Source organism: Oncorhynchus gorbuscha, linkage group LG10 (assembly GCF_021184085.1).
Source record: "Oncorhynchus gorbuscha isolate QuinsamMale2020 ecotype Even-year linkage group LG10, OgorEven_v1.0, whole genome shotgun sequence".
Taxonomy (NCBI): Eukaryota; Metazoa; Chordata; class Actinopteri; order Salmoniformes; family Salmonidae; genus Oncorhynchus; species Oncorhynchus gorbuscha.
In genome coordinates, this window is record NC_060182.1 from 30,843,534 (window position 1) to 30,869,154 (window position 25,621).

The following is a 25,621-nucleotide window of genomic DNA, read 5'->3' on the forward strand; positions in this document are numbered from 1 at the left end:
AAGAACAGCCTTGCTGTCATACTGCAGCAGCAAGGACAGCTCAGCTCGTTATCTTGTGTCATGTGGCAGCAGCAGCATCTCTGAATCATTTGGCCCTAGGAGCTGAACCAAGAGGGTGGGACACATAGCCAGGCACCACTAAACGCAGACGACAGGGAGAGGGAGATGAAAATGTCCTTGTCCTTTGTGGATTGTGCAAGAAATGTCACTGGTGTCAATCATGTAATAATAGACGATGGGGTTGAAACCCTGCCAATGTAATAACCTTAGAAATGTAAGTGCATTTGTTTGTTTGTACTCTTGGTGTGTGTGCGCGTGGGCGCCATTCATTAAGTCTCCATTTGAATTCAACTGTAGCACGGCAGAAGCACTGTCATGTTCTCTTTCTTTTGGCTGATAGCTCCAGTGAAATACTCTCAAAATGTAGGTTTTTCCAAAAGTATGAATCAGACAGAGTCTTGATGCGTCAGTATAGGGACAGAATCTCAGCAAAACTCTCTTGGCATGGACTACAGAAGCAACTACGCAGCTTGTGTCCACACACAAGTCTACCGCTCCTGAAGATAATGCTGGGTGATCAAACTAAGTTATACTAATCAATCCACTGCTAAAAATGTAAATTCTTGCAACAGTTCAATGACTTTTCATCTTTCTCTCTCCTTGACGTAGTAGTCAGCCTGAGGCAGGGCTGAGTCACAGATTGTGGTGTGGCGTAGAGATCTGCGAGTCTCTCTGTGTCAGACAGCAGCCAGAGAAACAGGAGCACATGACAGCAGACTCCAGACAGCTTAGGAACATCAAGGCTCTTCACACATCTAATGCAGCATTCCCGTCTGGACACTAATGCAAGGCTTGAACTTACAGCAAACCATGTTACAGACAGACAGAATCAGGAAACACTGACTACAGCTGCTGAATGTCTGGCGTGAATTCATCATCTCAAATAATATATGTACTAGCAGGCTATACAGTGAATCAGCAAATACCATTACTTCAAAGAACACAAACTTAGTTACAGTCTGGGTTATTAGAGGTCATCATGACGCATGAGGGTTTGAAATACAGCCATTAGTAAAATTACATTTGAATTATTAATAACAACAAAAAGTTTTAAGTGAGAATAGGCATTGGTCTTAAGCCGAAAAATAAAGGAAATTCACGAACACCACAATGCAAATTACACCCATGCTTTCCCAAGGTTTTCCAGACCTACTGCAGTAGCTATGTTGATATAGTACTTCAAAGCACACAACAGTATGTGGAGACCCCTTCAAATTAGTGGATTCGGCTATTTCAGCCACACCCGTTGTTGACAGGTGGATAAAATTGAGCACACAGCCATGTAATCTCCATTAACAAACATTGTCAGGAGAATGGTCTTACTGAAGAGCTCAGTCACTTTCAACGTGGCACCGTCATAGGATGCCACCTTTCCAACAAGTCAGTTCGTTATATTTCTGCCCTGCTAGAGCTGCCCCGGTCAACTGTAAGTGCCTTTATTGTGAAGTGGAAACGTCTAGCCGTGAAGTGGTAGGCAACACAAGCTCACAGAACGGGATCGCGGGGTGCTCAGAAATGGTCTGTTCTAACACTCACTACCGAGTACCAAACTGCCTCTGGAAGCAACATCAACACAATAACTGTTCGTTGGGAGCTTCATGAAATTGGTTTCCATGACCAAGCAAGCCTAAGATCACCATGCGCAATGCCAAGTGGCGGCTGGAGTGGTGTAAAACCACCATTGGACTCTGGGGCAGTGGAAACACATTCTCGGAGTGATGAATCACTCTTCCCCATCTGTCAGTCCAACAGAGAAATCTGGGTTTGGTGGATTCCAGGAGAACGCTACCTGCGCCAATGCATAGTGCCAACTGTAAAGTTTGGTGGAGGAGGAATAATGGTCTGGGGCTATTTTTCATGGTTCGGGCTAGGCACCTTAGTTTCAGTGAATGGGAAATCGTAACGCTACAGCATATAATGGCAATCCAGACGATTCTGTGCTTCCAACTTTGTGGCAACAGTTTGGAGTTGGCTCCTTCCTGTTTCAGCATGACAATGCCCCCGTGCACAAAGCAAAGTCCATACAGAAATGGACTGCACAGAATACTGACCTCTATGAATTAACACATATGGAATCATGTATTAACCAAAAAAGTGTTAAACAGAGATTCTTCAAAGTAGCCAGCCTTTGCCTTGATGACAGCTTTGGACACTTTTGGCATTCTCTCAACCAGCTTCATGAGGTATGCATTTCAATTAACAGGTGTTCCTTGTTAAAAAGGTTCAATTCTGGAATATCTTATCTTCTTAATGCGTTTGAGCCAATCAGTTGTAGGTATGGTATACAGAAGATAGCCCTATTTGGTAAAAGACCAAGTCCATATTATGGCAAGAACAGCTCAAATAAGCAAAGAGAAACGACAGTCCATCATTACTTAAAGAAATGAAGGTCAGTCAAGTCGGAAAACTTTCTAGAACTTTGAACGTTTCTTCAAATGCAATCGCAAAAACCATCAAGCGTTATGATGAAACTGGCTCTCATGAGAACCGGCACAGGAAAGGAAGACCCAGAGTTACCTCTGCTGCAGGGGATAAGTTCATTAGAGTTACCAGCCTCAGTAATTGCAGCCCAAGTAAATGCTTCACAGAGTTCAAGTAACAGACAAGTCAACATCAACTGTTCAGAGGAGACTGCGTGAATCAGGCCTTCATGGTTGAATTGCTGCAAAGAAACTAAAGGACACCAATAATAAGAAGAGACTTTCTTGGGCCAAGAAACAAGAGCAATGGACATAAGACCGGTGGAAATCTGTCCTTTGGTCTGATGAGTCCAAATTTGAGATTTGTGGTTCCAACTGCCGTGTCGTTGTGAGATGCAGAGTAGGTGAACGGATTATCTCTGCATGTGTAGTTCCCACCGTGATGCTTTGCTGGTGACATTGTCAGTGATTTATTTAGAATTCAAAACACACTTAACCAGCATGGCTACCACAGCATTCTGCAGTGATACGCCATCCCATCTGGTTTGCACTTAGTGGGACTATCATTTGTTTTTCAACAAGTCAATGACCCAACACGCCTCTAGGCTGTGGAAAAGGCCATTTGACTAAGGAGAGTAATGAGTGCTGTATCAGATGACCTGGCCTCCACAATCCCCTGATCTCAACCAAATGTAGATGGTTTGTGATGAGTTGGACCGCAGAGGGATGGAAAAACAGCCAACAAGACTGTTGGAAAAGCATTCCAGGTGAAGCTGGTTGAAAGAATGCAAAGAGTGTGCAAGGCTGTCATCAAGACAAAGGGTGGCTAATTTGAAGAACCTGAAATATATTTTGATTTGCTTAACAATTGTTTGGTTACTACATGATTACGTAAGTCTTTCATAGGTTTGATGTCTTCACTATTATTCTATAATGTAGAAAATAGTTTTTTTTTAAATAAAGAAAACCCTTGAATGAGTAGCTGTGTCCAAAATCTTGACTGGTACTGTACGCTTTGGGTTTTAGTCTTGCTGGGATACCCAGTTGCAACCAAGTGGGGCGGCAGGTAGCCTAGTGGTTAGAGTGTTGGGCCATTAACTGAAAGGTTGCTAGATCGATTCCCTGAGCTGACAAGGTAAAAATCTGTTGTTCTGCCCCTGAACAAGGCAGTTAACCACCTGTTCCTAGGCTGTCATTGTAAATAAGAATGTGTTCTTAGCTGACTTGCCAAGTAAAAAGAAAAAGAAAAGGGTTAGCTTCCTTGCAGAAGCAACCAGGTTTTTATCTAAAATGTCATGGTAGAGTTAATTATGCTATTGACCTTAAAAAAGACCCCGGGACCAGTGGAAGAGAAATAGCCACATACTATAACATTAATGATCCACGACCATATTTTACAGTCGGTATGGGGTCGTTTTCTACTTATCACATTCTTCTTTCAACGCCACACCCACCACTGGTATGTGTGGCCAAAGAGCTATATTTTCATGTCATCTGATCATAGCACCGCTTCCAAGTGCCTATGCCATTTAGCAAACTCCAGGAGTTTACATTTGTTGGATGACCTGAAAATAGAGCTTTTTGGTCAAGCACACCAGTGGTGAGTTTGATGTTGAAAGAAGAATGTTTGGCCAAGTCAAGTTGGCTACATGGCTGACGAGAAGGAACCATGTCAGAGGTAGGGGGGCAACTGACCCTGTTTTAGTGTTTAGAGGGATGGTCTCTGGTTTCAGGGAGGCTGTCTGTACAGCTGTGCAGGACGGGTGTGGAATGTACACATGGATTGTGTATTACATTGTACTGTGTTGTGGTGTACTGTGTAATGTGATTGTGTTGAGGTTGGGGTGTTTTTAGTATAGTACGGATGTCTAATTAAAGTAAGACAACAAGTCGAAGCCTCTCTCACCTCTCTGTTGTCTTGAAGATAATTATTCCACACCATACTGAGATCTTTTGGCATTAAAGTCAGAGTGGCGATGGGGGCCTTTGTGGAGCTATTTATGAGGTGTTAATGACAGGATAACCACGGTGACCAATAACCTCCATTTTCTGATCAATGTCTGTTGGTTTGAAAACCATTAAACTGAAGAGTCATATGATCAAGATATGGTACACTGTATATCTTACAGTACAGTATATTTTTATTTTTATTTCACCTTTATTTTACTAGGCAAGTCAGTTAAGAACAAATTCTTATTTTCAATAACGGCCTAGGAACAGTGGGTTAACTGCCTGTTCAGGTGCAGAACGACAGATTTTGTACCTTGTCAGCTCGGGGATTTGAACTTGCAACCTTTCGGTTACTAGTCCAATGCTCTAACCACTAGGCTACCCTTACAGTAAGAACCACAATAAACAGCCATGCTTGTAATATACACTCTACTGTATATCGTATATATCGCTCTGGATAATAGTTGTGGAAGTATACAGATGTAGAAACTTAATTTGAGCCAGTTTGCTACAACAGGACAATTCATATTTCCTGCAGCAACAGGAAATGTGAATTAATATATAATAATAATAATAATAATAATATAATAATAATAATAATAATAAATTTTTATTATGTGGATTATAATTACTGGGCATTTTTGTAGGGGTTGATACATTTTTCGTAAGGGGAAAATAAAGTCTGAAATTTCAAAGTGGAAATGACAAACTTCAAAAGTCTTTTTACATCTGAAATACACTGCACATTTAAAATGTCCTGCAATGCAGAACATTTCTCCTGCAACAGGGTGATCAAATTAAGATCCTGCATCTGTAGAAATACAACAAGAGGTGCTTCACATTACCAGTCATTTTATCTGGTGAACAATCATTTCAAGAGCTGCGCAAGGATTTATCACAGACCACTAACTGTTGTTACAATAAATATGGCAATTCAGAGCACAAATCTCATCACAAGGAAAGCTTGTTGTTTATCACAGAGTAGTATCATAAGGAGCGTGGCCCTCATTATTGAATGCCTTTTCTGTGCAGTATAAGGATCCCATTAGTTCATTAGCCAAATCAATAAACGTATTATACATTAGTGAATCTATTTAAATAGATAATGGACTCTGAGTGGACACAATGTACTTCCCTTGTTGCTTCACAGACGGGATGAACTTACCTTATTACTACTGACTTTATTCATACTGATTTTATTATCACAGTTTTGATAAAACACTGATCTCTATAGGATGTCAGAGATTCACATTTGTAGAGCCAGGGGCATTAAGGGTAATGATATCCTATGTTTTGTTAGGTGTTTGGATGAGATTTAGCTCAGGCAGATTACCATATTTGCTTTTATTTCCATCAGTAAAAAAAGGTATTTCGTGTGAAGCGCAAACAGGGAGATCATGACCTTTGACCCACATTAAATATATATAACAGTAAAGGATGTCACATTTATTCCATGCCAATGCTAAACCCAAAGTCCTACTACTATGCTGATAATTGGACTAAATTACTGTAGAGTCCTCTGGATCTGATAGTCTAAGGCAGATTCAGATTGAGCAGTAGTCAATTCAGAGCACTGTCCAATAGACAGCTGCTCAATAGACAGCTGGGATCTCTTTGTTCTCTCTGTGCTGCTTACAGCCTGGTGTTATGGTTCTGGGTCAATGGCTCGGCTCGAACTACTTCTCTTTTTTGGGCTCAAAGTATTTCTGGAAATTAAAATTCATTTGAGGCGGGGGGGGGTAAAGGAAAGGAAGAGCGAGTAAGTCATGGAAGAGAGGAGATGCTGTGCTACACTACAGATAGAGAGGAGAGAATGGGAAAAGAGAGGGGAGGAGAAGAGAGGAGATCTCCTCCCTGCAGAGCAAGCAATCTATTAATCAGAAAGCTATTTGTGATGCTGCGTTAAACCCAAGTATGTCTAAAACTTGATAAATTATGATTACCAGGGAAAAATCGATGACGATCGCCACACTATTAATGGTCCCACTGCAGCAGGAGCATCCGTTGACATACAGGTCTGGCAAGATAGCCTCACCGGTAGGATACTAGGGCTAATTTAGGGCTAACCTAGCGTCAGATGATTCACTTACAGTCGAAGTCTAAAGTTTTTCACAATTCCTGACATTTAATCCGAGTAAAAGTTCCCTGTTTTAGGTCAGTTAGGATCACCACTTTATTATAAGAATGTGAAATGTCAGAATAATAGTAGAGAGAATAACTTAGTTCAGCTTTTATTTCTTTCATCACATTCCCAGTAGGTCAGAAGTTTGCATACACTCAATTAGTATTTAGTAACATTGCCAAATGTTTCGGGTAACCTTCCCACAATTAGTTGGGTGAATTTTGGCCCATTCCTCCTGACAGAGCTGGTGTAACTAAGTCAGGTTTGTAGGCCTCCTTGCTCTCACATGCTTTTTCAGTTCTGCTGACACATTTTCTAGAGGATGGGGTCAGGGCTTTGTGATGGCCACTCTAATACCTTGACTGTGTTGTCCTTAAGCCATTTTGCCACAACTTTGGAAGTATGCTTGGGGTCATTGTCCATTCGGAAGACCCATTTGCGAGCCATGCTTTAACTACCTGACTGATGTCTTGAGATGTTGCTTCAATATATCCACTTAATTTCCCACCCTTATGATGCCATCTATTTTATGAAATGCACCAGTACATGATGCTGCCACGCCGTGCTTCACGGTTGGGATGGTGTTCTTTGGCTTGCAAGCCTCCCCCTTTTTCCTCCAAACATAACGATGGTCATTACGGCCAAACAGATCTCTTTTTGTTTCATCAGACCAGAGGATATTTCTCCAAAAAGTACAATCTTTGTCCCCATGTGCAGTTGCAAACCGTAGTCTGGCTTTTTTTATGGCGGTTTTGGAGCATTGGCATCTTCCTTGCTGGGCGGCCTTTCAGGTTATGTTGATATAGGCCTCATTTTACTGTGGATATTGATACTTTTGTACCTGTTTCCTCCAGAATCTTCACACAGTCCTTTGCTGTTGTTCTGGGATTGATTTGCACTTTTTGCACCAAAGTACATTCATCTCTAGAAGACAGAACACGTCCCCTTCCTGAGCAGTATGACAGCTGCGTAATCCCATGGTGTTTATACTTGTGTACTATTGTTTGTACAGATGAATGTGGTACCTTCAGGTTTTTTGAAATTGCTCCCAAGGATGAACCAGACTTGTGGAGGTCTACAATTGTTTTTTTGAGATCTTGGCTGATATCTTTAGATTTTCCCATGATGTCAATCAAAGAGGCACTGAGTTTGAAGGTTGGCCTTGAAATACATCCACAGGTACACCTCCAATTGACACAAATTAGGTCAATTAGCATATCAGAAGCTTCTAAAGCCATTACATACTTTTCTGGAATTGTCCAAGCTGTTTAAAGGCACAGTCAACTTAGTGTATGTAAACTTCAGACCCACTGGAATTGTGATAGTGAATTATAAGTGAAATAATCTGTCTGTAAACAATTGTTGGAAAAATGACTTGTGTCATGCACAAAGTAGATGGCCTAACCGACTACCCAAAACTATAGTTTGTTAACAAGAAATTTGTGGAGTGGTTGAAAAAGTAGTTTTAATGACTCCAACCTAAGTGTATGTAAACTTACGACTTCAACTGTACATTTAATCACCAGGGAGGGGAAAAAGTTGAAAGCAGCCTATTTATAATTGTTTATTTGGCATGACGCTCCTGTCTGTTCCGTTTTGTATGCCAGACACGACAATACAGTAACTGACATTAACAAGCAGCTAGTCCAATCATACATTATTGCATCATACAGGGAATATGTGAGTGGTTGATGAGTCAACCTGCCCTACATACAGTGCTCTAGAGAGAGACCTACATATTACATTACATGTAATTATACTACATGGATACTGTATGAGACCCAGCCCATGAAGTCAACATTATATTCGTCTGTCACCTCTCACTCTTAGCCCTGACACCCCCAAAAGGTCAAGGAGGCAATGAGCTCCATGGCATTGACTGCCAACTCACTGGCAGCCATGTGCTTTCTCGCCTCTCACCACTTACATCTCCTGGGGATTAAAAGCATATGTCACTGTCAATTTACTGTATGTTCAGTTGCTGGTGGCATTCCCACATGAATAAGTCATCGTGTGTGTGCACACTGCTTAGTGTTTGTTTATGTGTGTGTGTGTGTGTGTGTGTGTGTGTGTGTGTGTGTGTGTGTGTGTGTGTGTGTGTGTGTGTGTGTGTGTGTGTGTGTGTGTGTGTGTGTGTGTGTGTGTGTGTGTGTGTGTGTGTGTGTGTGTGTGTGTGTGTGTGAGAGAGAGATCAGGTGCCACAACACAACACCCAGAAGGTGGTCTTTAATTATGCATGGGGTGACAAAATTCCAGCTGATCTCTGTTTTGATTTTCGCTGCAGAGAGCGTTCTCACTGCCTGATGAAGGGGCTGTTTGAATTGAAAACATTTGTATGCATGAATTTACAGTTGAAGTCGGAAGTTTACATACACTTAGGTAGAAGTCATTAAAACTCGTTTTTCAACCACTCCACACATTTCTTGTTAACAAACTATAGTTTTGGCAAGTCGGTTAGGACATCTACTTTGTGCATGACACAAGTCATTTTTCCAATAATTGTTCACAGACAGATTATTTCACTTATAATTCACTGCATCACAATTCCAGTGGGTCAGAAGTTTACATACACTAAGTTGACTGTGCCTTTAAAAAGCTTGGAAAATTCCAGAAAATCCACAGGTGCACCTCCAATTGACTCAAATGATGTCAATTGGGTTTAGAAGCTTCTGATAGGTAATGACATCATTTGAGTCAATTAGAGGTGCACCTGTGGATGTATCTCAAGGCCTACCTTCAAACTCACTGCCTCTTTGCTTGACATCATGGGAAAATCAAAATATATCATACAAGACCTCAGAAAAACAATTGTAGACCTCCACAAGTCTGTTTCATCCCTGGGAGCCATTTCCAAACACCTGAAGGTACCACATTCATCTGTACAAACAATTGTACACAAGTATAAACACCATGGGACCACACAGCCATCATACCGCTCAGGAAGGAAATGTGTTCTGTCTCCTAGAGATGAATGTACTTTGGTGTGAATAGTGCAAATCAATCCCATAACAACAGCAAAGGACTTTGTGAAGATGCTGGAGGAAACAGGTACAAAATTATCTAGATCCACAGTCAAACGAGTCCTATATCGACATAACCTGAAAGGCCGCTCAGCAAGGAAGAAACCACAGCGAAGCTTTGGAACATGGCCAAATAGCTCAAGCATAGATTGTTTGGCACACAGAAACTAGAGGCCATGCTTAACTTGGTCCCCAAAAAATGCAACGATTAGCCTATAGGTGGCGTTGTTATAAGTATTCTCACTTAACCTCTAAAAGTCTACTCTAACATATGGAACTGGTGTGATTTGGGTGGGCATTCTATGTTCTTTATTTCTGGCTGAGTGTGGTTCCCAATCAGAGGCAGCTGTCTATCATTGTCTCTGATTGGGGATCATACTTAGGCAGCCCTCTCCCTCCTTCTGTGTGGGATCTTGTTCTTTGTTTGTGTGCAGGTCGTTTGCACAACGAAGCTGTTTGGTCGTTGTATTCTTTATTGTTTTGTCTTTTCTAAAGTTTCACTTCGTTAATAAATTATGTGGAACTCAAAGAACGCTGTGCCCTCGTCTCATCCTTCCAACGACAACCGTTACAATACTGTGGATCAGTTAGTTAGCGATTTAGAATTGTAGGACCCTTTTAGGTATACAAAAATATATATACACAAAAATATATATACACAAAAATATATCTGATTAAATATTGAATTTGGCATTTACTACTATAGCCCATAGAATCACATTGAATAAAACATTCATAAATGGCAAAAGACAGTAAAATCATAAATCATGAAGTGTCTGTCCTATATCTAGGAGACGCACTATATATACACACAAAGGTATTTGGACACCCCTTCAAATGAGTGGATTTAGCTATTTCAGGCACACCCATTGCCGACAGGTGTATAAAATCCAGCACACAGTCACGCAATCTCCATAGACAAACATTGGCAGTAGAATGGCCTAATTGAAGAGCACAGTGACTTTCAAAGTGGCACAGACATAGGATGCCACCTTTCCAACGAGTCAGTTACTGAAATTTATCCCCTTCCAGAGCTGCCCCGATCAACTGTAAGTTCTGTTGTTGTGAAGATGAAATCGTCTGTCCTCAGTTGCAACACTCACTACTGAGTTCCAAACTGCCTCCGGAAGCAACCTCAGCACAATAACTATTAGTCGGGAGAGCAGCCACACCATCAAGGCTAAGATCACCATGCGCCGGCTGGAGTGGTGTTAAGCTCGCCGCAATTGGACTCTGGAGCAGTGGAAACACATTCTCTGGAGTGATTAATCATGCTTCACCTATTGGCAGTCCGACGGACTAATCTGGGTTTGGCGGATGCCAGGAGAATGCTACTTGCCCGAATGCATAGTGCCAACTGTAAAGTTTTGCGGACGAATAATGGTCTGGGGCTGTTTTTCATTGTTTGGGCTAGGTTCCTTAGTTCCAGTGAAGGGAAATCTTAACGCTACAGCATACAGTGACATTCTAGACGATTCTGAGCTTCCAACTTTGTGGCAACAGTTTGGAGAAGGCCCTTTCCTGTTTCAGCATGACAATGCCCCGTGCACAAAGTGAGGTCCATACACAAATGGTTGGTCGAGATCGGTGTGGAAGAACTTGACTGGCCTGCACAGAGCCCTGACCTCAACACCATCGAATACCTTTGGGATGAATTGGAACGCCGTCTGCTAGCCAGGCCTAATCACCCAACATCAGTGCACACCTCACTAATGCTCTTCTGGCTTAATGGGGTCCCGCAGCAATCTAGTGGAAAGGCTCTCCAGAAGAGTGGAGGCTGTTATAACATATTAATGGCTATGATTTTGGAATGAGATGTTCGACGAGCAGGTGTCCACATACTTTTGGTCATGTAGTATATCAAATCAAATCAAATTTTATTGGTCACAAACACATGCCTAGCAGATGTTAATGCGAGTGTAGCAAAATGTTTGTGCTTCTAGTTCCGACCATGCAGTAATATCTAACAAGTAATCTAACAGTTTCACAGCAACTACCTTATACACAAGTGTAAAGGAATAAATAAGAATATGTACATGTAAATATATGAATGAGCGATGGCGTGCGGCATAGGCAAGATGCAGAAGATGGTCTAGAGTACAGTATATACATATGAGATGAGCAATGTAGGGTATGTAAACATTATATAAAGTGGTACTGTTTAAATTGACTAGTGATACATTTATTACATCCAATTTTTTATTATTAAAGTGGCTAGAGATTGTGTCAGTATCTTGGCAGCAGCCATTCAATGTTAGTGATGGCTGTTTAACAGTCTGATGGCCTTGAGATAGAAGCTGTTTTTCAGTCTCTGTCCCAGCTTTGATGCACCTGTACTGACCTCGCCTTCTGGATGATAGTGGGGTGAACAGGCAGTGGCTCAGTTGGTTGTTGTCCTTGATGACCTTTTTAGCCTTCCTGTGACATCGGGTGGTGTAGGTGTAGTGGAGGGCAGGTAGTTTGCCACCGGTGATGTGTTGTGCAGACCATCATTATTCTCTGGGGAGCCTTACGGTTGCGGGCGGAGCAGTTGCCGTACTAGGCGGTGATACAGCCCGACAGAATGCTCTCGATTGTGCATCTGTAAACGTTTGTGAACGTTTTCAGTGATATGCCAAATTTCTTCAGCCTCCTGAGGCTCTGTTGCGCCTTTTTCACCACACTGTCTGTGTGGTTGGACCATTTCAGTTTGTCTGTGATGTGTACGCCGAGGAACTTAAAACTTTCCACCTTCTCCAATATTGAGATGGTCGCCTTGCGACTCCGACAACATATCCTGAAAGAGCCATGTTTCCATGAAACAGAGAATGTTACAATCTAGGCAACTCTTGCTCTAATTTCGTCAAGGTACTGGTGAGTAGTATACTCGGAAGCGGTGGGTGGTGTACACGCCTACAGAGCCTGACCAGGAGACCACACCGTCTGCCTCTTCTGCGGAGACGTTGTTTTGGGTTGGCTTCTGGGATTAGATCCACTGTCCTGGGTGGTGGTCCGAAAAAAGGATCCGCTTCGGGAAAGTCATATTCCTGGTCGTAATGTTGGTAAGTTGACGTTGCTCTTATATCCAATAGTTCTTCCCAGCTGTATGTAATAACACTTAAGATTTTCTGGGGTAACAAAGTAAGAAATAATACATCAAAAATCAATTAAATACTGCACGGTTTCCAAAGGACTCGAAGCGAGGCGACCATCTCCACATCTCCACTGGATAGGGGGGCGAACATCTCTGTCAGCGCCATCTTAAATCGATCTTACCTCATGAAGGGGTTGGGTCGCTAAAACTGACATAGTTTTGTTGTCAACACATCCATCAGTGCTGCTGTGAACCGCATCACAAGTGACATGCCAAACAGGAGATTTATTTTAAACAATACACGTGATGTTTCCATTCACAGTTTTTATGCGAGTAAAGTACATTTTATACATGCCAAGTGATATTTTAATCGATCGACATGGTGGGATCCTTTTGTGCTGGTAAAATACATTGTGCGAGAAATGGCAGTGGAAGTGCTTATATGCAAATATGAATACAATAACCATTATATCGAAGTAAACTTGGAGTCACGCGATTATATGGTGGGTGGAAACCATGCAATTTATTAGGCTACAGATTAAATAAGTTCTGATGAACTTCACAGGGTGGTGAAAGTGCACTGTGATCTTGATGCTCCTTTCCAATACATATTGAGGCTCTTATTCTGGTGACATGATGATCGATGCCGTTTGACAAATAAAAATATTTTCACTCTTATACATAATAATCTCATGTAGACCAGGAGTATTCGATACTTACCCTACAAGGTCCAGAGCCTGCTGGTTTTCTGTTCCACCTGATAATTAATGGCACCCACCTGGTGTCCCTGATTAGAGGAGGAACAATGAAAAAATGCAGTGGAACTGGTTTCGAGGGTCCAAAGTTGAGTTTGAGGGATGTAAACTATTCCCGCACAGCCCATCTGCACTGTATCTGCGAGCTGTTGGCTAGAATGCACTTGTCAAAACCAGAGTAGGCACATTTGCTATTCAATGCAACAGTTTGTGTGCATGAAATGTTTATTTGGTACATGCAAACAAAAAAACAGTGCATGTTGCGTGCACTACGTCATCACACACATTTTTGTGGAAATGCACATATTTCTTTATGTAGATTCTAGAGTATTCACATGAAAATCTGTTACCAAATGGATGGAAACTTAGCTAGTGATGCAATTTCAATGTTGTTTGAGTTGCTTTCTGTTTCACCAAATTAGCTTGAGATGATTTTACTGCAACACTGCTCACTGCATCAACTTTTCTTGACAGAGGCATTTCAAATGAGCTGTCAGTCAAGGCGAGCTCATGAATATAAGCTCCCTGCCTACTCAGCCTGTCTTTTCAAACTTCCTGGTAGTTATCTATGAGAGAAAATGTACATTTCTTTATGCATTTCTATCCCCCCAAAATATTATGGGTGATATTTTAGTCACTCAAAAGGCTATTTTACTTCGGAATCAGAATAACAGTTCGGGACCTTTTAATATTCTTCTTCTCATGAACCATAAGTTAGATTGACTTAATATTTGGTATATAGACTCAATGAATTTGAGAATGATTATTTGCTGGATTCAAAGTTGGCCACGCTACACCACTAGATGGCATCATATCACTCCAGGGCTAGAAGAACTGAACTGATGGACATGGGACCATAACATTTGGTATGTAAACCTTATATGTATGTCCTTAAAAGCTGTTTGAATATGAAGTCACTGCAATTGTAGATGGCTGCACCAGACCAGTTGGTGGCACCAGTAGCACAATAGGATACTAGAGCAATAATTATTGATCAAGCGGACTTTGTCTCATGCAAATGAATGCTAATTTAAATCTATGCAGATGACCAATATGAAATAATGAAAATACAGTTAGTTAAATTGACGCTATAATTTGTATATTAACTCAATACATTAAGTAATAACGTTTACAAAACCTGCTGCATTCCAAGATAATAAACCTACAGCACTAGACTGAAATTCACTTGCGTCATCTTTGTGGTATTGAGAGATAAACATGGTAATGCTTTCACTGATTCCACATAAAGGAAGATAGTTCCTACACGATAGAGTGCTTGCTTTGTTATCCAACTGATCTTGCATCCTTTGTCATCCTGTGAACCCCGTTCATTGCTGTTTTTTCCCCAATTATATTTGAAATGTCTAACTGCCCCTAGCAGTGGTGTGTATGTCCCATCTTGAGATGGTTTGCTTGCTGATGAGCAAGGCTCAGTGCCTGTGTCTAAACATGAGGGGGATGGGTGCAGGGCCAACCGTGCATTTGAAAGCAATCACAAGCCTTACCTCATGGGAGAGAGAGAAGAGACAGTCAGAGAGAAAGAGAGGAGACAGAATGGGTGGAAGGCTATAAAGCGCCCCATCATTCTGGTAAATGAGTGTCCTTTTCTAGCAGAGGGTACTCTGGGAAACGCTGCATGCTCCACATTCATCATAGAGGGTTCTGTTGTGCTCATCCGGTCTGTCCATCTCCTCTTCCCTTCATTTCATTATACCAGGATGGAGTTAGACTTTTACTGTAGGTCCTTCTGTCAATTAGTCCCACTTTACTTATTCAAAGTGCTGGTTCACATTACACTTTGTGAATAATTATGTTTCTATATCAGGCTGAAAGATAGATCTTTTGCAGAACCAGTCAAATGTGATTTTGAGGAAAACAATAATACAGTGTGCTGGTTTGGGATTTGAAATTCTTTGAAAAGGAAAAAACACGTTTAAATTTCTTGTGTGATAATGTCAAAGCGAAGTGAGCCTCGAGATTTATTTGTTGTGATAAAGTATTGCGGCTTTGTTGCACTAACACAATCACATTGTTATGAAGTGGCTGGGTTTGGATAACAATTGACATTGAATTTATTAAATTAATGTGCCTTGCTTCACCCTGTCAATCCGCACAATAGATGCTCAATGACAGGATAATGGATATGTGTTCACCATGGATGGGGGCTGTCAGTCTCATGTCAGCAGGTGCCCCAAAACAATTTTTCTCATTAAACAGAAGATGGAACAGTACTAACATTATGGCAGTTAGTACTGATTGACAACGCCTAACCCTTAAGGGACTTCAGTATAATAATATGTTAGCTTGGGTAAGAGATGATCAGCGTGTATGATGGAATGCTGCAATGTTCAAGAGCTGATGTGACAGTTTACGCTGTGACCTTTTCGAAGACATGTTTTGGGATGACTGGTCATGGTGAGCAATCACATGGTGTTCTTTGTCTAAAATAGATGGTACAGTGATAGTGTATCTTACATTTCCTTTCGTAGAACCATGAGCATTTATTTGTGGCCATTCAGAGTTGTGTTATTGATTATTGTGCCATAAAATGAAATTGTTTTTTTGACATCACTGTCTACCGTACAGAAGTCAATGTAATTTCCCCCTCATATATCAGCAGTCATGGCAGTTTCCTCGTTATATTTCACCAATTAGATAGAGTAGGCTGAAAATATGGTGCTCTCTCTGCCCCAAAGGGCAATATGGCCATGTCAGATTGAGGAAAGGAAGTCAATTTGAAAGAAAATCCTTGAATGTAGATACACATGTAGTTCACATCTACACTAATTCCTTCCTTCCCATTACCAGTATTCTTACTGTAGTCATTAGCAGCATAAGAAATTCTGCTTTGTGATGTTGCCACAAGTCAGCTCTATGCTATAACAAACGCTGCACTTACACAGATGAAGCAGTTCCCTGCCAGTGTGTGTAGTCTACCTTGCTACTGTATAATGTCTCTGTAGCTTACCGTTGCAATCAGGATGGCAAGTCATATAAGCGTCTCTGGGACCGGCTTAACTTTGCGATGTGTGTAACTACAGGGTAATGTACAGCACCACAGGGACTGCCTCTCTTTCGCTCTCTCTCTGAGCTGTGTTCCCCGAAAGTCTGGCTGGCCAGACGGAAGGAGGACAAAGTACACGTTCCCCTCTGAGGTCACGTCAGAGTTCCTACAGTGTCTGTTGGAGAGAACAGAAGTTGTCATTAGCAGCCAGTAGTACCATAGTGACTCTTAGTTCCCCAAGTGACTAATGCGCTCTCAAGTGCAAGGGAGACCTCAGTGGGAGATAGATATCAACTTTATTATTCATTACATTTTGACAGAGCTTAACTATAATAGGGCTGTTTCAGGTCATTTAAAATATTTGCTAAGTGTTTCAGATGCCTCAACATTAAACATCACACAGTATTGGTAGATTGAATCGTTGTTTGGCGTTTATTTACAGAGGTCCCCCTCTTGTGAAAAATTATGCAAATCCTCTACTGTACCCTAAGTGCGCTATGTTGGCAGACACATTGTGACTTTAATGGGGATAGAAGAGGAGTCAATCTGCTGTATTATTAGGGAATGTTTTGGTACAGTAGAACGAAGCATGTTAATTGTGTGTGTGGGAATTACTAATGGTGAGGATTATGTTTGCAGGCAGGCTCTGCTCACTGCTGGTGCTGCATGTCTGCATCTCTCATCTTATATCTAACAAGAGTAAGAAGTTGTCATGCTGTAGTCATAGCCACATGAAGTAGGGGTGCCAAAATGATTTATATTACTCCAGTCTGAACAGACAAATAAAATCATTAAATTTACTGCACCAGAGAGCATAATTTAGCAACAAAGGATCATTAGCTTCTAAAAAATGTCTGTGGATAAGTTATCACAAGAACGTACAGTCGTGAAATATAGAAAAGCTTGTAACAAAAAGTACCAGTCACAATTTTTGAATGGTACTGCATGTACACACACACACACACACACACACACACACACACACACACACACACACACACACACACACACACACACACACACACACACACACACACACACACACACACACACACACACACACACACACACACACACACACACACACACACACACACACACACACACACACACACATTTGGACACACCTATTCCAGGGTTTTTCTTTATATTGTCACGCCTTGGTCATTGTATTTTGTGTTTTTGGTATATGTTTGGGTAAGCCAGGGTGTGACATGGGTTTATATGTAGTGTTTCGTATTGGGGTTTGTAGTAATTGGGATTGTGTATGATTAGGGGTGTGTCTAGTTAGGCTTGGCTGCCTGGGGCGATTCTCAATCAGAGTCAGGTGCTTGTCGTTGTCTCTGATTGAGAACCGTATTTAGGCAGCCTGACTTTCGCGTTGTAATTTGTGGGTGTTTGTTCCTGTCTTAGTGTTGTAGTCACCAGATAGGCTGTAATAGGTTTCACGTTTCGTTTGTTGTTTTAATTTACAATTATTTCATGTACCGCAATTATTTTCATTAAAGTCATGAGTAACCTACACGCTGCATTTCGGTCTGACTCTTTTCATACAACAGACGAACTACGTTACAGAAAACCCACCACTCAAAGACCGAGCAGGAACTGGCAGGATCTAAAGGAGGACGTTATGGACAGCAGAAGCAAGAAATCGACAGGTGGGCGGCCGACCCAGAGCGAGTGCAGGAGCCCGCCTGGGATTCCCTACAGCAATGCGAAGAGGGCTATAGAAGTATGGAGTCGAAAAGGAAAGCACGGCTATACAGAGCGAAAACCGAAAGTAACGGGGAAAGCGCAGAGAGAGAGTGGCTGAGTCAGGAGTCAGACCTGAGCCTACTCTCCCTGTTAATCGTGAAGAGCAGTTGCAGTGGGAGAGACTGCACCATTTGGAGATTTGGACATGGGAGGAGGAATTAGACGGAATAGGACCCTGGGCGCAGCCGGGAGAATATCGCCGTCCCAAGGAGGAAATAGAAGCAGCTAAAGCGGAGAGGCGCAGGTATGAGGAGGCAGCACGGAGACGCGGTTGGAAACCGGAAAAACAGCCCAAAAAAATTATTGGGGGGAGGCTAGAAGGGAGAATAGTTATGCCAGGTAGGAGACCTGCGCATACTCCCTGTGCTCACCGTTGGGCTAGAGAGACCGGGCAGGCACCGTGTTATGCTATGGAGCGCACAGTGTTTCCAGTGCGGGTGCAGAGCCAGCTGCGGCACATACCAGCCCTTCCTATTGGCCGGGCTAGAGTGGGCATCGAGCCAGGTAAGCTCGGGCAGGCTCGGTGCTCAAGAGCTCCAGTGCGCCTGCACGGTCCGGTCTATCCAGAGCCACCTCTACACACCAGTCCTCCGGTAGCAGCTCCCCGCACCAGGCTTCCTGTGCATGTCCTCGCGCCAGTACCACCAGTTCCAGCACCACGCACCAGGCCTCCAGTGCGCCTCGCCTGTTCAGCGCAGCCAGCGCTTTTCTCCTCTCCTGCGCTGTTGGAGTCTCCCGCCTGTTTAGCGCAGCCAGAGCCTTTCTCCTCTCCTGTGCTGCCGGAGTCTCCTGTCTGCCCAGCGCCACCAGTGCTCCCAGTCTGCCCAGCGCCGCCAGTGCTCCCAGTCTGCCCAGCGCCGCCAGTGCTCCCAGTCTGCCCAGCGCGGCCAGTGCTCCCAGTCTGCCCAGCGCCGCCAGTGCTCTCAGTCTACCCAGCGTCGCCAGTCTGCCAGGATCCGCCAGAAGTGCCAGTCTTCCAAGATCCGCCAGAAGTGCCAGTCTGCCAAGATCTTCTAGATCGGCCAGACAACCTGAATCAGCCAGTTCCACCAGCCAGCCAGGATTTACCGGAGCCTACTACCTGCCTGAGCTTCCTCTCAGTACTGAGCTTCCTCTCAGTACTGGGCTGCCTCTCAGTACCGGGCTTCCCCTCAGTACCGGGCTGCTTTGGTCCCGGGTTGCCCCTCTGTCCCGGGCTGCCCCTCTGTCCCGAGCTGCCCCTCTGTCCTGAGATGCCCCTCTGTCCTGAGCTGCCCCTCTGTCCTGAGCTGCCCCTCTGTCCTGAGCTGCCCCTCTGTCCCGAGCTGCCCCTCGGTCCCGAGCTGCCCCTCGGTCCCGAGCTGCCCCTCAGTTATGTGGGGATCAGGGTGAGGACTATTAGGCCATGGTCGGCGGAGAAGGTGGATTATCCCAGGACGCGAAGGGGAGGAACTAGGACATTTATGGAGTGGGGTCCACGTCCCGAGCCAGAACCGCCACCATGGACAGACGCCCACCCGGACCCTCCCTATGCTCTTGAAGTGCGTCCCGGAGTCCGCACCTTAGGGGGGGGGGGGGTTCTGTCACGCCTTGGTCATTGTATTTTGTGTTTTTGGTATATGTTTGGGTAAGCCAGGGTGTGACATGGGTTTATATGTTGTGTTTCGTATTGGGGTTTGTAGTAATTGGGATTGTGTATGATTAGGGGTGTGTCTAGTTAGGCGTGGCTGCCTGAGGCGATTCCCAGAGTCAGGTGCTTGTCGTTGTCTCTGATTGAGAACCGTATTTAGACAGCCTGACTTTCGCGTTGTAATTTGTGGGTGTTTGTTCCTGTCTTAGTGTTGTAGTCACCAGATAGGCTGTAATAGGTTTCACGTTTCGTTTGTTGTTTTCATTTACAGTTATTTCATGTACCGCGATTATTTTCATTAAAGTCATGAGTAACCTACACGCTGCATTTCGGTCTGACTCTCTTCATACAACAGACGAACGACGTTACATATATTTACTATTTTCTACATTGTTGAATAATAGTGAAGACATCAAAACTATGAAATAACACATATGGAATCATGTAGTTACCAAAAAATTATTAAACAAATCAAAAAATATTTTATATTTGACATTCTTCAAAGTAGCCACCCTTTGCCTTGATGATTGCTTTGCACACTTTTGGCATTCTCTCAACCAGCTTCATAAGTTATTCACCTGCAATGCATTTCAATTAACAGGTGTGCCTTGATAAAAGTACATTTTTAAGTACGTTACAGTTACCAGCCTCAGAAATAAGCAATTAACTGCACCTCAGATTGCAACTCACAGAGTTCAAGTAAGACACATCTCAACATCAACTGTTCAGAGGAGACTGTGTGAATCAGGCCTTCATGGTCGAATTGCTGCAAAGAAGCCACTAATAAAGGACACCAATAAGAAGAAAAGACTTGCTTGGGTCAAGAAACAGGACCATTGGACGTTAGACCTGTGAAAATCTGTCCTTTGGTCTGATGTGTCATGCAGGTGAAAGAGGACCCAAAAGCGACTTGGCGAAAACAGAGTCTTTAATCCAGTAAAGTAAATACAAACAAAAAACACAACTTTCACTCGAAATGACGAGGACAAACTGGAGACTCGATCTTGAACAGCAGGTGAACAGCAGGTTGCCTCGGGAAGGCACTTGAACCAGACAGACTCAGACACCTGCTCACCACGCAGCATCTGAGGAAAACACGACACGACAGGGCGATACACAAACACAGCACGGTGAATTCTAGACAAGGAACCGACAGGACAGGAACGGAACACAAAGGAAGAAATAGGGACTCTAATCAGGGGAAAGGATCGGGAACAGGTGTGGGAAGACTAAATGATTGATTAGGGGACTAGGAACAGCTGGGAGCAGGAACGGAACGATAGAGAGAAGAGAGAGCGAGAGAGTGAGAGAGGGAGGGGGAGAGAGAGGGATAGAAAGAGGGAAAGAACCTAATAAGACCAGCAGAGGGAAACGAATAGAATGGGAAGCACAGGGACAAGACAAGATAATAAATGACAAAACATGACAGTACCCCCACTCACCGAGCGCCTCCTGGCGCACTCGAGGAGGAATCCTGGCGGCAATGGAGGAAATCATCAATGAGTGAACGGTCCAGCACGTCCCGAGACGGAACCCAACTCCTCTCCTCAGGACCGTAACCCTCCCAATCCACTAAGTATTGGTGACCCCGTCCCGAGAACGCATGTCCATGATCTTATGTACCTTGTAAATAGGTGCGCTCTCGACAAGGACGGGAGGGGGAGGGAAGACGAACGGGGGTGCGAAGAAAGGGCTTAACACAGGAGACATGGAAGACAGGATGGACGCGACGAAGATGTCGCGGAAGAAGCAGTCGCACAGCGACAGGATTGACGACCTGGGAGACACGGAACGGACCAATGAACCGCGGAGTCAACTTACGAGAAGCTGTCGTAAGAGGAAGGTTGCGAGTGGAAAGCCACACTCTCTGGCCGCAACAATACCTTGGACTCTTAATCCTGCGTTTATTGGCGGCTCTCACAGTCTGTGCCCTGTAACGGCAAAGTGCAGACCTCACCCTCCTCCAGGTGCGCTCACAACGTTGGACAAACGCTTGAGCGGAGGGAACGCTGGACTCGGCAAGCTGGGATGAGAACAGAGGAGGCTGGTAACCCAGACTACTCTGAAACGGAGATAACCCGGTAGCAGACGAAGGAAGCGAATTGTGAGCGTATTCTGCCCAGGGAGCTGTTCTGCCCAAGACGCAGGGTTTCTGAAAGAAAGGCTGCGTAGTATGCGACCAATCGTCTGATTGGCCCTCTCTGCTTGACCGTTAGACTGGGGATGAAACCCGGAAGAGAGACTGACGGACGCACCAATCAAACGACAGAACTCCCTCCAAAACTGTGACGTGAATTGCGGGCCTCTGTCTGAAACGGCGTCTAACGGGAGGCCATGAATTCTGAATACATTCTCGATAATGATTTGTGCCGTCTCCTTAGCGGAAGGAAGTTTAGCGAGGGGAATGAAATGTGCCGCCTTAGAGAACCTATCGACAACCGTAAGAATCACAGTCTTCCCCGCAGACAAAGGCAGACCGGTAATGAAGTCTAGGGCGATGTGAGACCATGGTCGAGAAGGAATGGGGAGCGGTCTGAGACGACCGGCAGGAGGAGAGTTACCCGACTTAGTCTGCGCGCAGTCCGAACAAGCAGCCACGAAACGGCGCGTGTCACGCTCCTGAGTCGGCCACCAAAAGCGCTGGCGAATAGACGCAAGAGTGCCTCGAACACCGGGATGACCAGCTAACTTGGCAGAGTGAGCCCACTGAAGAACAGCCAGACGAGTGGAAACAGGAACGAAAAGGAGGTTACTAGGACAAGCGCGCGGCGACGCAGTGTGCGTGAGTGCTTGCTTAACCTGTCTTTCAATTCCCCAGACTGTTAACCCGACAACACGCCCATAAGGAAGAATCCCCTCGGGATCAGTAGAAGCCACAGAAGAACTAAACAGACGGGATAAGGCATCAGGCTTGGTGTTCTTGCTACCTGGACGGTAAGAAATCACAAACTCGAAACGAGCGAAAAACAACGCCCAACGAGCTTGACGGGCATTAAGTCGTTTGGCAGAACGGATGTACTCAAGGTTCTTATGGTCTGTCCAAACGACAAAAGGAACGGTCGCCCCCTCCAACCACTGTCGCCATTCGCCTAGGGCTAAGCGGATGGCGAGCAGTTCACGGTTACCCACATCATAGTTGCGCTCAGATGGCGACAGGCGATGAGAAAAATAAGCGCAAGGATGAACCTTATCGTCAGACTGGAAGCGCTGGGATAGAATGGCTCCCACGCCTACCTCTGAAGCGTCAACCTCGACAATGAATTGTCTAGTGTGACGTCAGGAGTAACGAGGATAGGAGCGGACGTAAAACGTTCTTTTAGAAGATCAAAAGCTCCCTGGGCGGAACCGGACCACTTAAAACACGTCTTGACAGAAGTAAGAGCTGTGAGAGGGGCAGCAACTTGACCGAAATTACGAATGAAACGCCGATAGAAATTAGCGAAACCTAAAAAGCGCTGCAACTCGACACGTGACCTTGGAACGGGCCAATCACTGACAGCTTGGACCTTAGCGGAATCCATCTGAATGCCTTCAGCGGAAATAACGGAACCGAGAAAAGTAACGGAGGAGACATGAAAAGAGCACTTCTCAGACTTTACGTAGAGACAATTCTCTAAAGGCGCTGTAGAACACGTCGAACGTGCTGAACATGAATCTCGAGTGACGGAGAAAAAATCAGGATATCGTCAAGATAGACAAAAACAAAGATGTTCAGCATGTCTCTCAGAACATCATTAACTAATGCCTGAAAAACAGCTGGCGCATTGGCGAGACCAAACGGCAGAACCCGGTACTCAAAATGCCCTAACGGAGTGTTAAACGCCGTTTTCCACTCGTCCCCCTCTCTGATGCGCACGAGATGGTAAGCGTTACGAAGGTCCAACTTAGTAAAGCACCTGGCTCCCTGCAGAATCTCGAAGGCTGATGACATAAGGGGAAGCGGATAACGATTCTTAACCGTTATGTCATTCAGCCCTCGATAATCCACGCAGGGGCGCAGAGTACCGTCCTTCTTCTTAACAAAAAGAACCCCGCCCCGGCCGGAGAGGAAGAAGGCACTATGGTACCGGCGTCAAGAGACACAGACAAATAATCCTCGAGAGCCTTACGTTCGGGAGCCGACAGAGAGTATAGTCTACCCCGAGGAGGAGTGGTCCCCGGAAGGAGATCAATACTACAATCATACGACCGGTGAGGAGGAAGGGAGTTGGCTCGGGACCGACTGAAGACCGTGCGCAGATCATGATATTCCTCCGGCACTCCTGTCAAATCGCCAGGTTCCTCCTGAGAAGTAGGGACAGAAGAAACGGGAGGGATGGCAGACATTAAACACTTCACATGACAAGAAACGTTCCAGGATAGGATAGAATTACTAGACCAATTAATAGAAGGATTATGACATACTAGCCAGGGATGACCCAAAACAACAGGTGTAAACGGTGAACGAAAAATCAAAAAGGAAATAGTCTCACTGTGGTTACCAGATACTGTGAGGGTTAAAGGTAGTGTCTCAAATCTGATACTGGGAAGATGACTACCATCTAAGGCGAACATGGGCGTAGGCTTCTCTAACTCTCTGAAAGGAATGTCATGTTTCCGAACCCATGCTTCGTCCATGAAACAACCCTCAGCCCCAGAGTCTATCAAGGCACTACATGTAGCACCCGAACCGGTCCAGCGTAGATGGACCGACAAAGTAGTACAGGATCTTGATGGAGAGACTTGAGTAGTTGCGCTCACCTGTAGCCCTCCGCTTACAGATGAGCTCTGGCTTTTACTGGACATGAATTAACAAAATGTCCAGCAACTCCGCAATAGAGGCACAGGCGGTTGGTGATCCTCCGTTCCCTCTCCTTAGTCGAGATGCGAATCCCTCCCAGCTGCATGGGCTCAGACTCTGAGCCAGAGGAGGGAGATGGTTGCGATGCGGAGCAGGGAAACACCGTTGATGCGAGCTCTCTTCCACGAGCCCGGTGACGAAGATCTACCCGTCGTTCTATGCGGATGGCGAGAGCAATCAAAGAGTCCACATCTGAAGGAACCTCCCGGGAGAGAATCTCATCCTTAACCACTGCGTGGAGTCCCTCCAGAAAACGAGCGAGCAGCGCCGGCTCGTTCCACTCACTAGAGGCAGCAAGAGTGCGAAACTCAATAGAATAATCCGTTATGGACCGTTCACCTTGGCATAAGGAAGCCAGGGCCCTAGAAGCCTCCCTACCAAAAACTGAACGGTCAAAAACCCGAATCATCTCCTCTTTAAAGTTCTGGAACTTGTTAGAGCAATCAGCCCTTGCCTCCCAGATAGCTGTGCCCCATTCTCGAGCCCGGCCAGTAAGGAGTGAAATGACGTAAGCAACCCGAGCTCTCTCTCTAGAGTATGTGTTGGGTTGGAGAGAGAACACAATCTCACACTGCGTGAGAAAGGAGCGGCACTCAGTGGGCTGCCCGGAGTAGCAAGGTGGGTTATTAACCCTAGGTTCTGGAGGCTCGGCAGGCCAGGAAGTAACAGGTGGCACGAGACGTAGACTCTGGAACTGTCCAGAGAGGTCGGAAACCTGAGCGGCCAGGTTCTCCACGGCATGGCGAGCAGCAGACAATTCCTGCTCGTGTCTGCCGAGCATGGCTCCTTGGATCTCGACGGCAGTGTAACGAGCGTCTGAAGTCGCTGGGTCCATTCCTTGGTCGGTTCCTTCTGTCATGCAGGTGAAAGAGGACCCAAAAGCGACTTGGCGAAAACAGAGTCTTTAATCCAGTAAAGTAAATACAAACAAAAAACAACTTTCACTCGAAATGACGAGGACAAACTGGAGACTCGATCTTGAACAGCAGGTGAACAGCAGGTTGCCTCGGGAA